At 40.9% G+C, this 13,982-nt stretch overlaps 2 long non-coding RNA genes across 2 annotated transcripts; both read left to right on the top strand.

Annotated features, from left to right (window-relative positions):
- The first annotated feature begins 1,226 nt into the window (after positions 1 to 1,226).
- On the top strand, positions 1,227 to 1,671 carry LOC134208158 (uncharacterized). Its single transcript, XR_009978522.1, has 3 exons — positions 1,227 to 1,360; positions 1,440 to 1,527; positions 1,595 to 1,671. It is a non-coding gene; the product is annotated as an uncharacterized LOC134208158 (long non-coding RNA).
- Positions 1,672 to 5,299: 3,628 nt separating this feature from the next.
- LOC134208157 (uncharacterized) lies at positions 5,300 to 5,766 on the top strand. Its single transcript, XR_009978521.1, has 2 exons — positions 5,300 to 5,443; positions 5,605 to 5,766. It is a non-coding gene; the product is annotated as an uncharacterized LOC134208157 (long non-coding RNA).
- The last annotated feature ends 8,216 nt before the right edge of the window (positions 5,767 to 13,982 follow it).

Genomic DNA, 13,982 nt, shown 5'->3' with positions numbered 1-13,982 from the left:
ACCAAACTGTCAATCTACAAAACGCTCATTAGACCGGTAGTCCTCTACGGGCACGAAATCTGGTTGATGCTCGTGGATGACCAACGCGCACTTGGAGTTTTCGAGAGGAAAGTGGGCTTTGGGGCAGTTCGTCGAATGACATTTCGTCGAATGACGGTTAGTCGAATGACATTTAGTCGAAAGTACATTAGGTTGAAGGGACATTTAGTCGAATGGACATTTAGTCAAATGGAAATTTAGTCAAATGGACATTTAGTCGAATGGACAATCAGTCGAATAGATATTTGATCGAATGGACATTTAGTCGAAAGGATATTTAGTCGAACGGAAAATAAGTCGAATGTTGAAAGTGTTTAGTCGGTAATAAGGGTAATTAGGATTTTTTTACGCGGTTGGAATTCATTAATTTCTCGGTTAACCTGAACTTTTACAGCTTTTCAAATACCCCCTGAATTTTCTTTGGTTTTTTGTGAATTTTTTGGTGGGGTTAACTCATTGCTTCATCGACCCTGAAGGTCTTAAACGACCAAAACCAAACCGTGTAAAAAAAACCTGGGTGTATTATAATTATCAGGTGATAACAAAACAAAAAGTATTCGTTTGTTTCGCTCAATCATATTCTAAATGGTAATTTCTGATGGAGTATATTTATTTTAATTCGATAATGCTTGTATCAATCCCACTTTACTTTATTTTACGTTAAAATCTCTCATATGATAGAATAGTAATCTATATCGTGAATACCATACAGATGTGAAATATTTCTCTTTATTTAAACCTTTCCCAATATGTAAATTGTTCCGATTTGGGTCCTTGAGAAAAACTCCACCAATACATTAGCAGTTGCAATTCAATTTAATGTGAAAATGATGGATAATTGTTTTTCTAATTCGGTCAGCAACGCCACTTTTGTAACATCCACATCTATTTTCCCGAACCATTCTGGATTGAAGCCAAATGTTAAATACACTGGTTGTAACTCTAGGTTAAACCTTCCTAGTGAAGGGTCGTAAACTAATTACGTAAGGGTTCATGGGGATAGGTAAGTAGTAGGTAAATCATTCCTACACGCTTAGCTCAATTTACCTATTTATGGGTACTTCATTCACCCATATTTAGGTAATGATTAATTTACTTATATTATGGGTGAAATGTACTGAGTTTATCAGTAAAGTTCACTCACATTATTGATAAAATCGCTTTACTAATATATGGGTAAATGTATTTACCCATATTTGGGTGAAAAAAAATTATTGTACACCTTTTTGTTTACCGAAAATGTTTTCTGCAAAATGAAATGTCCAAATATTTATTAATTAAATTATTAAATATTTCGGTCGACTTGCTGATCGTAATAATGGTAAGTAAATATTAAATATATACTTATTGGATATCCGCATTCTGGTATTCATCTAATTTTGCGTTTTATGTAATGAAAGGTACCAAAACAAGTCAAATAGAGCGATGGATCAAGCAGTACCTTCCGAGCGACCAGTTTATTAACAACCGGACCTGCTGCATGAACAGGTAAGTACATTTATTATCCATGCATCTCTCACCGCAACACATTAACTATTCCCTTCTCCTCTTCCAGCCGCGAAAATGAATACCTCCAACTATGTGGCATACAAATCATGTCGGATCCGCCGCTACAACCTCCGCGAAAATGAGTTGGTCGAAGTCCAGTTCTGCGACTTGTGCAATCTGTTCTTATCCAGAAGAGAAAACTTCGACAACGGGCCAAACGAATCCACAAGAAAAAATCAGCGATGCTAAGGCTAAGAAAGGTAAGAAGGACTGACGGGGAATCCAGTTGTAAAACATCATCAGATGATGTTACAGATTCTGTAATTCTCACATTACCTTTCCCTGCAGATGCTAAGAAGGAGAAAGATGCCAGCACTTCGGAAGCGAGAGCCAGCGACCAAATGTGGGAGGTTGTTGATAACGATATCGGAGATTTGCTACGTGAAGTAAGCGGCCCTGTGGAGGACGGAGAGGAAGACGATGAAAAGATCAGCTTCGAAAGCTTTGCAAGTTGGTACCACAGCTAGAATGAAGTGGAGAAAACACAATGCCACCATCCAGCAGCCCATCATTCAAAGAAACAGCGAAATAGCTGAATATGGATATTAGGCCACCTCCGAATCAGTATCGATACACCAAACAAGTACATTTGAGGTAAGTTTCATTGAATTATTATAAATGGAAAACCGGAAGCTTTTTCACAATCTGTCTTTCTTACTTCGGAGGTAGCAATTTTCCAATTCTAAGAAACCAAGTGAGAAATTTACTACTTCCGAAGTCAAGTATTAATCGTGTAGAACCAAAATTCTCACAACTCTATTTTCACAATGTTTTGTTTTCCATTTCAACAGAACTGTCGGCACCCGTGAACTCGCCCGTGAATAAAAATGCTATGCTTGGAAATTGGAGCAGCAAACGGATCAAACGTGAATATTCGGAAGCAAGCCAGCTAGGTTGTAATTCCCGGCACCTGGTGTTACATGTTCCATCTTATGTTAGGTTAGACCAACTATTATTGTATATTTAGTATATAGTGTTATAAATTGTATTTATTCGTTATAATAAAATGATATTTTTTTCATTTATTTTTATTAATCTTCAATGTAATATTAGAAAAAATCAGTATGGTTTCAAACAAAACAAAATCACCCAAATTTGGGTAAAATTTACTAATAAATCATTTCTATTCAACTACCTATAAGTAGGTAAAAACGGTTTACTCATATATGGGTAAAGATCATTTCACCCATATCTAGGTATGTGCACTTTTTGAGGATTTTAGGTATTCTTCACCCATATTTGGGTGAACTGAAGTAAGCGTGTAAGTAATCATTAGGCTCTCGCCGACATTACTCACCAACACAAATGCACGGTTCATTGTTGCAAATAATCCCATTTGATTGTGCCGTGATTGCAAACAAACGGTGTAAAAGTGTGAGTCTGTACACAGGAAAAAATAATGAAAAGTAAACAGCGCGTAAAACTTGAAATGCGGAAATTTACACTATTCTACGCGGAAATGGACCTCTTCCTAACAAATTTGCTTACTACTTGCAAGCAATATTGACGATTCACGTCAAATATTGTATACATTTAGGCTATCATGCGTGGAATTAAGCTAATAATGGCGTTTCATTTATGTGCTTCATCTTTAGCGTAAATTTCAGTGGATTTTTCTATCTGTGTACATACACGCTCGCAGAAAGCATAATGAAGCTATAAATGCTTGTAAATGATACATCCCTAAAAGTTGACTAAATGAGGAACTTTTACGGTTGAAATAAAGTTTCATTGCGTTGACATGTTGAAGTATTGCTGATCAAGTGTATCTTGACCTGACAATTGATAAATAAATAAATGCATCTTCACATCGTTAAAACTGATTAGCAATTAGCATTTACAGTCGCCTCTCCACATCTCGATATTGAAGGGACCATCGAGATAGAGAGAAATCGAGGAATGGAAGGAAAATTGAAATGGGTACTAGATCTTAAAAAGCTTGTTGGTATGAAAAACGACAACAGAACAAATGTCATTTCTTGTTGTTGATCTGTTTGTTATTGTCCAGAGATGGTCTAGTAGCCAGCAAATTTGAACATATCGACATAAGGAGAATGAAACCAAAACAAAATATGATCAGAACACATCGAGATAAAGAGATATCGAGATAGCGAGTTAATCGACATGTAGAATACCCAAATTTATGATGATTGAAGGGACCAAAGAAACCATAGACATAGGGAAAGATAACGAGATATAGAACATCGAGATGTAGAGAGTCGACTGTAGTATGCTGATGCGTAATTGATTATGTCATAATTCAATGCTTGATGGTAACTTGGGTGATCTTACACTTCATATAAATAATAAATTCATTGAATTTACTAGCCCAGGTTCTATGTAAACCGCTGTAAAACGCATACTAGTGAAATTAGGTTGAACGTATTTGTTAGTGTAATCCAGCTTTGCTTATCGTCCATTCCAGTTGTCAACGCCACGGTTATCCTTTTTGTTATTCATTGAGAGAGAAACCTAATCAAAAATTCGTCTCTTTTCAAGTGTCATGCGAGAATTATACCACGAAAATTATACCACTATGCACTTCTAAATGGAAAGAATGAAAACCGAAACAAATCAAGTGGGATTCTGAACCTCATTTTTATCCACTTTTCGACCAATGGATTTGCACTGAGATGTACTTCCGTTCCGTGGTAATTAGTTAAATGGATAATTCGTCAATAGATTTTTGGTTAATTTGAATAAATAATCCACAAGTTACATGAATAAATTGATTAGAGGAATTCAGTGGACGTGATAAAGTTCAATCAGCAGCGGAAGAAACGAATACTGATGCCGATGAGGGTTTTTCACCTGAGCTAACAGAAACCTCTGGAGACCCGGTGTATTATAAAAAAAAGAAAACCATCAGAAATAGTCAAACATTAAATACAAATGGTGAAATACCCTCTACAGTCGCCTCTCCACATCTCGATATTGAAGGGACCATCGAGGTAGGGAGAGATCGAGGATTGGAAGGAAAATTGAAATGGATACTAGATCCAAAAAAGCTCGTTGCAACACACAAAAAACAAATATTGTTTCAATAAAAACTTTGCACTTTTATTTTGAAAAGTGCTCAATTTTCTCAAAAGTAAAAGTTAAACTAATTCTTATGAAAGTATTATTTTCATTTGAAAGTTCTTTTTCTGTTGTTCTCAATATGAAATTAAAAGTTCTCCCACTTAGCCCAAAAATTGTAGAACTGTCAAATCGAACGATATACACCGACGAATCAAAACAGCAAAACGGAGAAAATAAAAAAAATCGTTCTATCAGGGGCACTATGGTATTTCATGCATTAAGTAAGTGGTGAAAAAAACAAAAATTACATACTTTTTTCACTTATCTTCTGCGATTTGCTTAACTTTTTATATTTCTTATTTTAAAATTGAAGGCCGCACGCAATATAGCGGAACGGCAACGGAAACGGCAGATTTGGAAGTTAGTCCATATATTTTCTATCAAATGTTTCGTGTCCGTCACCGTTCCGCCAAATCGCGTTTAGGGCTTAACACATATAGAATACTGTAAATAAGCAACACACATTTTATTTCACAAGCACTCATGGATGTTTTTCATGTTAATAATATAAATTTTTGACCATTATTTTATTAAGTCTAACTCAAAGTGCCTCCACGAAAACTTTTGCTCTCACCCCTCTCTCTTCCTGCTAGTGTCACAATAATAACAAAGCAGTTTGTTTTTTGATGCCTCGTATGCGACAACAGGAGAAAATTCATTCAGTTGCAGAAATCCCAAGCAACGCTCATATTTTTCTCCAAGTCCTATTGTTGCGGTCTTGTTTTCAGAGCAGTTCGGTGTCGGAAGTCGGAGAAAATTACCGAGAAACCGGGAGGTAAGTCACATTTATTATTCAAAAATATATTTAAACAGGTGCATACTTATTCGAGTCATCAAAAGCAGTGCCCGAGAATTCAATGGTGAGAACGAAGTTAGGCGCGGCTTTTGCTGGTCGAAGACTGAGCGTAATTTTAACTTATGTAAGTTTTCTTACAGATAAATAGCCCACATATTTCAACATTAGTAACCGGAGGAAACGGCCATATCAGCATGCTAATATACGCGGTCCGACAAGTGGCCCGGAAGAGGCCACCTTTACAATATTATTTCGAGAGTTACCTTAAGCTTCAAACAATGAAATAAAACTAAAAAAAATAAGCCGATTAGTATTCTATTAAATTTAAAAAGAAAATATGGAAAACGATGATAGTTTGGGAGATTCTTTTTGGAGCAAAATAAAATATCATTTTCTGAATGAAAAAATCCCACTCTTTTTACCCCAGTGTGACCATTTGGATTTGACAGTTGTAAAATTTTATTTTGAAAGTTCACACTTTTAATTTTAGAGTGGCATGTCACTTTTGAAACATCGTTGACGCAAAAGTTGATGCACTTTTATTTTAAACATACGCAACTCTCTACGAAAAAGAACCAACGCAACTTTTTATTTTAACCAATGGTTTTTTTAATTTCATTAATGATTTTTCTCTCTGTGTATGAAAAACGACAACAAAACAAATGTCGTTTCCTGTTGTTGATGTGTTTGTTATTGTCCAAAGATGGTCTAGTAGCCCAAAAATCTGACCATATCGACATAAGGAGAGTGAATCCTGAACAAAATATGATCAGAACCCATCGAGATAGAGAGATATCGAGATAGGGAGGTTATCGAGATGCAGAAGCCTAAATGTATGTAGATTGAAGGAACTGAGGAAACCATCGACATAGGGAGAGATATCGAGATATAGAACATCGAGATGTGGAGAGTCGACTGTATTTTATTTTCCGGCACATAGTCTAAATGTCTAATGAAAAAACATCATTCGAGTAAATTTATTTTGACTAAGTGGTATAGATTCATTGAAGTCGGTTAGAGGAGTTCACTAAAGTCAATATGCATTCGGGAATATTCTCGAAATATTAACCGTTTTCGTGTTATTATTTATTCTTTTTATGAACCCATCATTCTTTGAACAATATTGGAGCAACAATTAGTTGACTTTAAGAAACACCGCAATAAACCATTTATTTTTAATTGTTATTGACTAAAGTACTTTTCTTTCAAATAGCCATTCGACGGAACGTCATTAGACTAAATGTACCAATATTTTTAATTCTTAATTCTAAAATCTGATTTCGACTAAATGTCCATTCAGCCAAATATCCATTCGACGTAGTGTCCTTTCGACCAAATGTAATTCGACCCAATGTCCTGCGTCTCTAAAAGATTAAAAAAAACATTTTCGACTAAATGTCCCTTCGACCAAATGTCATTCGACAAAATGTCATTCGACGAAATGTCTTTCGACGAAATGGTATAGATTCCTGCGAACCATCTATGGTGGGGTGCAGATGGCGGACGGTACGTGTAGGAGTACGTGTAGTGAACCACGAGTTGCATGAGCTGCTGGGAGAGCCATCCATCGTTCACACCGCGAAAATCGGACGACTGCTGTGGGTCGGGCACGTAGCCAGAATGTCGGACAGTAACCCGGTGAAAATGGTTTGCGACAACGATCCGACGGGCACAAGAAGGCGAGGTGCGCAGCGGGCAAGGTGGATCGATGACTTGCGAACCCTCCGTAGACTGCGAGATTGGCGACGTGTAGCCATGGACCAAGCCGAATTGAGAAGACTCTTATATACCGCACAGGCCACTTCGGCCTTAGTCTGAATAAATAATAAGTTGTGGGACATCGTATTTCCTGGATTGCTTCCACGCTCACGTATACCTTGTGCAGCTCACGAGCTAGGTGCCCAACACATGCGAGTTCATTCAAAGTACTCACGTTCCGGTGAGCTGTGTTGGCAGAATTTTGTGGGGATAACGACATGGTGAATTGCTCTTTCCCCATCGACCAGTGCTCAAAGTCACTTGGGTCTCTCGTGATAGACAAACTGAAAATCAAATCGACCACACCTCGAAAATGGAGACGGATCCTTCTTAATGTCCGGAATAAACGCAGCGCTGATATCGCATCTGACCATCATCTTCTTATTGGCGAGATCCGATTATGCATTGCTCGGATTCAGCGGCGGGAGGAGAGACTCGGACGGCGATTCAACACACGCCGACTAGAAGATCCAGCTGGGAAGAGATCAATTGGAACTCAGGCAGCGGATGCTCCGGAAGGTGGCAGCGTAGAAGAATGCCTTTATCAAAACAAGCGAAAACAATCCTGGTGAGCCTCGCACTCAGCCTAAAAAGTGGATTTCAGATGCAACCTGGCGGAAAAATGAGGAACGTAGAGAAGCAACAGCCACGATAGAGCGGGCAAGAACCAGAACAACCAAGTTCGAGTCCCGGCAACGGTACTCGGTTCTAGGAAAGAAAGTTCAACTCTGTTGCAGGCGGGACAAGCGAGCTCGGGTGAACTTCCTAGCCGACGAAGGGGAGAATGCTGCAACAACTGGTGATATTTGCCTCGTCCACGATGTCTTACGACGCCTGAGTGGAGAAAGGATGTTCAAAGTTCTGTGCAATGTTATCCAATATCTGATACAGAAGAAAATACACACGACTCTTCGACGACAGTAGATTGAATTCTGCCCTGAAAGATCCTGTGTGGAGCGTATCCAAATCATTCGAGAAAGTCAACGAATTCCAAGAGTCACTCTATCTGATATTCACTGACTACAAAATAGCTTCCAATCGTCTGAACCACGAACATGTGTGGGGCGCTCTTTGACGCAAGGGAGTTCCAGACAAAATTGTCGGTCTCATCGAAGTGCAAAGCTTTTACGGGCAGAGTCCTACAAAACGGAGCTTTGTTTGACCCCATCCTGGGTAGTTGCTGAAGTGAGGCAAGGATGTATTGTATCCAGGGTTGTAAATATTCGGCAGCACTGGATGAAGGTGATATTTTTTATATCATTTTTTTATTTTCTTCCTGCTTTGAAATCAACCTCACATTCCCGGAGAGGCAGAAAAGTAAACAACAGAACTCACATCACCCACTGCGCCGCGAAGATGGAAATCACCACAGCAAAATGTACACATTCACCCAGCAAATTGAAAAAAATCACCACGCGTTTAAATGGGCCACTCACAGTCATACGGTAAGGCGCGAACTGAGCAGCCTGTCAGAGCGAATTGTGAGTGGCTGAATGCGAAATTGAATGGTCGGTATTGGACATGATTTTTCGGCTGCACCCAGTCGCACTCACCACGGCGGCGATGAAGGCGATTGCGGATTATACTGAGATCCATGTTTTTCACTGCATTGACTGTGAAATATTTCTACCCTGATTGTATCTTTGCAACTGTTCCTCTTTGTAATCGACGAGATCATGGTGGGTGTGAACGACCGTGTTGCTCGGGCAGCCTATTACTATAGAGCTTCTAAACGACTTTGATTTGGATGATAATATTGCTCTACTAGCGTAACGGCACTCTGATATGCAGAGGAGGTTAAACGACCTGGCCGAGTGCTCCTCTACGGCAGTTCTCACGATCAACGTCAACAAGATGAACGAACACGAACAATCCCTTCAACTTACTGGTAGCCGGGCAAGCAGTCAAGATCGAAAACTTTCAATACCTTAGCAGCCAGTTGACGTCGGATGGTGGAACCAAGATTGATATAGAAGCACGGATGAAGAAGGATAGGGCTGCTTTGGCGGGTATACGAAATATTTGAAGATCCAATGCCTGCGAACACTTTTCCCGATCGATATGGTGAAGCCGATCGATGAGGCTCATCAATGAATCGCACTAGCTGCTGCTTGAGTTGGAAAACGTGTTCGCGCCGAAGTATCTCTGACTACCACAAGCTGGATGCCGTCCTCATAGTCAAAGATGTAGGCCATTCGGTTCGGACCCATACCCTGGGCGCAAGGCGGTTTAGCAAAAACCAAATCTTTCGTCAGCCTCAAGTTGTGCACGCAGCTTACGGTTAACTAACCTATCGGCGTCCTTTTAAACACAGGAGGTCAACGAGATAGGCTGATTATCGGCGATGTCGCAAGAGGAGGTACTGTTTTTAAGGGTCGAATTGACGTGGCTGAGCCACCAATCTTCGGGGAAAATTTGACTGATCTAGGCTTCATTTACCAGACCGAGTAATACTTTTTGTGCGATAGGGGCAAGGTTTTTCGCCTTCCGATATCCTATTCCATCTCAATAAGAAGACTTTCCGTTGCTTCCGGCAATAGCAGATGAAAGCTCAGCGATCAAAAGAGCTGGTTCCATGGGGAATCTACCAAGTCCGACGGAACTCGAAAGTTCTACACCGTCAAAGCCCTAGTGGCTATGAGCCTTCAAAAATTGACTGAGTAATCACTTATCGGCGCGAGATCCGGTGGATCGGAAATTCTACGAATTGATGGAGTCAAGAAAGTCCTCCCACTGCTGCCTTTTGGCGTCTTGGCTGACCTTTCGGCACTCATAGTGTTTTCGTTTGTTGTTTTCCAATGCACTTACGTTTCCCGGGTTGCCAGGGTGAACCCTCCTTAGCGGCTGGAGGGCTTTACTTCTGGCTTTAACAACACGACGCGTTCCATCCAACCTCCATCAAAGGGCTTTGCATTCTGCTCGAGACCTGGTCTGAGGGGTAGAAAGACCAGCAGCGTTAGCGGGGTAGTGTGCTCCAATGTGTGTCGAATGCTGCTATCTGAGCATTTCTTGACAACCTACTCAAGCACACTAACCGCAGTAAATTTGAATTGTTATTTTCGGAACTATCATAGGAAAATATTTCTAATGAATAGCTCCTTACATTTACTTTCAGCGTCGATGAGACCGCCGTCTTCACCTCTTAAATGTAACTGGTTTCTATCAACTTTGAAAATTGTACTACTCCATAAAAACCTTCCTACTAATGATTTGATTTTTCCTAAATGAAAATTATTTGGCCGTATACCAAAGTTTTAAAATGACGATCACATTTAAATTTAATGCCCTTGCGGGAATGTCCAGATTGCAGATTTTGCTTACTGACAATTGATATTGGATATAGTTTATGATTTTATCATATTTTAAGTTCACCATTTCCGACCATTTACTAGAGACATGAACACCTAGAATTTTCTGATGTGATACCTCTGGGATTGCGAAGGGTCCTGCTTTGCATGAATTAAGCATAATAAAAGAAGATTCATCTACGTTCAGTTTAATGTTCAAAGCTAAGCCGTAGGAGTGAATAATTTGAAGCATCAAATCTAAGTCCTCCTCATTTTTTCAAATAGTCAAATCATCAGCATAAGCAGTCACATACAAGGACGACTTCCACCTTCAGCATTTTGTCTAAAGTTATGGTTGTTAAAACTTTACGAATATTGCTTTTTATTTCCTGCCTTGTGATGTATTGTAAAGTTCACTCTCAATCAATTTAATTAGAAACAGGCGTGAAAAAAAGTTTTCTGGTCTAATTATAGTAAGCTTCTTTCAAGGGGCAACTAAAAATAATCACCTTAAAGCCTAGGCAGTAGCACGAAAAGCTGTGAAACATGGATATCTAACCCCGAGAAAGCCGACTGTAATTCCGTTTCATTTTCTGCTATATTTATCGCACTAATTAACGAAGCTCCCTCCGTCACTCGTTGCATGCTGCCGCCGAGAAAAGAGATGCTGGTCTGGTTCGAAAGTATCTCACGTTTTCAACATAATCACCATCAGTTGAGTTGGTAGTGCCCGACTTGCTCCTGCGTACCTGGTTACCAACTCTTGCAAAAAAAAAATCAAAAGCGTTATCGTGTTAACGACGGCGTCAACGCCAGCTCTGGCCACGGTTTTGTCAGAACTCGGCACAGCTAAAGAAAATTTGCAGTCACCCCAGGATTGGATCAGCTAGGAATAGTTCTACTGACAAGTTGAATTAAAACCGCCTGACACTGACTGGCACGGCCCTCTGGGGTCTGAACCCGACGGCGGCGGTACCCGCAGCTCGTTACTTCTGTTGGACCACCACCGTTGGGCCGTATTGTCGTCGACATCGCTCGCCTGATGGGTTTGAATAATTCCAAAAGCAGTGCACTAGCTTGTTGTTGCCGTTCTGGTTCGGTGGAAGTTTTTATTAAATTTAGATTTACTCCCCGCCATTTACGCACGGCGCCACGGGCACGGTGCGGTGGTGGTTTTCTGACGGAGCTCATTTGCAAATCGTGGCTATGGATCCGTGCTTTCCGCGGTGGTGGCATGTTTGCAATTTGTGGTGTAAATAAGGTTACCCCGGTGGACCAACTTTGCGATATAATTTTTCGCGAACTGGTAGCTCGTTAACGTGACAAATCGGGTCACCAGCTGGCTGCCAGCTGCCTGGGGCTAGTCGATTGAGATGATAAACATGGAGTATGGGGCAAAGGATGGGTGCGCTGTACCGACAATCAGCTATGCTAATCGTTAATCGGCCATGAAGCGTGAACTACGAAATGTTGTCCCTGGTAGTATACGTGCCTTGACGGTTTGGTTGCCAAGGTGATAATAAATCTACGCACTACCGAGAAAAGGTAGCAACACATACCGGCGAATCCTCACACTTAAACACACCAATTTCTGCTCCAATCTCTAGAAAATACAACTCTTTGGTAAATGATATGTTTGTTATTCGTACTGATATGGCTAGCTTATTCTTTTGATTTGTTACACTTTTAGAAACAGAAAGTCATAAAAATTTGGTTCTCCCTAGCTAATATATTTCAAGTCATGAGATTTGGATCCTTACAAGTCACAAGTCACAACCCGGGCAGAAGCCATGAACCGAATAACAAAACATGATATGGACTTGATTGATATAAGAGATAAAAGAACAGGCAACAATATCAAAAATGTGCACCGAAATATCATTTAAATATCAATATATGCTATGGATAAGAACAAACTAATGGCACATGATATTGATCACTTATTACAAATAGCATAACTTGATCTTCCCATGATATTTTAGTGCAAAATTTTGATATTATCGTCTGATCTTTTATCTCTTATATCAATCATGTCCATATCTCATTTTGCTATCTTATCAACATTTGATATTAATGAGCTATTTTCGTCTACTCGGGAAGGATGACCGTATATCTCCATTCATAGTCGTGCCTCTCCAGTAAGTGATCTTTAGTCATATCGGCTCTACGTCTGAGTTGGGAGACGGGAGCTTTCGTTCCCCCGTTGGAGGCAAAGGTGAGAAACGTGTTCTTTCAACTCTGCCCACCTTACACTGAGACGAAGTTATCATGCTAGCCGCACTGACGCCTTTAGCTTTGTACCGAGACGCATTTCATGCATAGTGGAAGCCTATAATCTACTCAACACAGAAACGTGCTTCAAGTGTAAAAGTGGACCAAATTTAAAATTCAATATAATATAAAAAGATAAAAAAAAGTCCACCCTACGAACATCAACCGTCCTCTTAAAAGGAGGCTTCCGAGCCTCTTGAAAGGAGGCTTCCGAGCCTCTTGAAAGGAGGCTTTCGAGCCTCTTGAAAGGAGGCTTCCGAGCCTCTTGAAAGGAGGCTTCCGAGCCTCTTGAAAAGAGGCTTCCGAGCCTCTTGAAAGGAGGCTTCCGAGCCTCTTGAAAGGAGGCTTCTGAGCCTCTTGAAAGGAGGCTTCCAGGCCTCTTGAAAGGAGGCTTCCTGAGCCTCTTGAAAGGAGGCTTGAGCCTCTTGAAAGGAGGCTTCTGAGCCTCTTGAAAGGAGGCTTCTGAGCTCTTGAAAGGAGGCTGAGCCTCTTGAAAGGAGGCTTCCAGGCCTCTTGAAAGGAGGCTTCTGAGCCTCTTGAAAGGAGGCCTCTGAGGCCTCTTGAAAGGAGGCTTCTGAGCCTCTTGAAAGGGAGGCTTCTGAGCCTCTTGAAAGGAGGATTCTGAGCTTCTTGAAAGAGGATTCTGAGCCTCTTGAAAGGAGGCTGAGCCTCTTGAAAGGAGGCTTCTGAGCCTCTTGAAAGGAGGCTTCTGAGCCTCTTGAAGGAGGCTCGAGCCTCTTGAAAGGAGGCTTCTGAGGCCTCTTGAAAGGAGGCTCTGAGCCTCTTGAAAGGAGGCTGAGCCTCTTGAAAGGAGGCTTGAGCCTCTTGAAAGGAGGCTTGAGCCTCTTGAAAGGAGGCTCTGAGCCTCTTGAAAGGAGGCTTCCTGAGCCTCTTGAAAGGAGGCTTCCAGGCCTCTTGAAAGGAGGCTTCTGGAGCCTCTTGAAAGGAGGCTCTGAGCCTCTTGAAAGGAGGCTTCTGAGCCTCTTGAAAGGAGGCTTGAGCCTCTTGAAAGGAGGCCTGAGGCCTCTTGAAAGGAGGCTTCTGAGCCTCTTGAAAGGAGGCTTCTGGAGCCTCTTGAAAGGAGGCTCTGAGCCTCTTGAAAGGAGGCCTGAGGCCTCTTGAAAGGAGGCTTCCAGGCCTCTTGAAAGGAGGCTCTGAGCCTCTTGAAAGGAGGCTTCCTGAGCCTCTTGAAGGAGGCTTCC

Source organism: Armigeres subalbatus, chromosome 1, assembly GCF_024139115.2.
Source record: "Armigeres subalbatus isolate Guangzhou_Male chromosome 1, GZ_Asu_2, whole genome shotgun sequence".
Lineage (NCBI taxonomy): Eukaryota > Metazoa > Arthropoda > Insecta > Diptera > Culicidae > Armigeres > Armigeres subalbatus.
The sequence above is the reverse complement of the archived record's forward strand: the minus strand, read 5'-3'. Positions and strand labels throughout refer to the sequence as shown.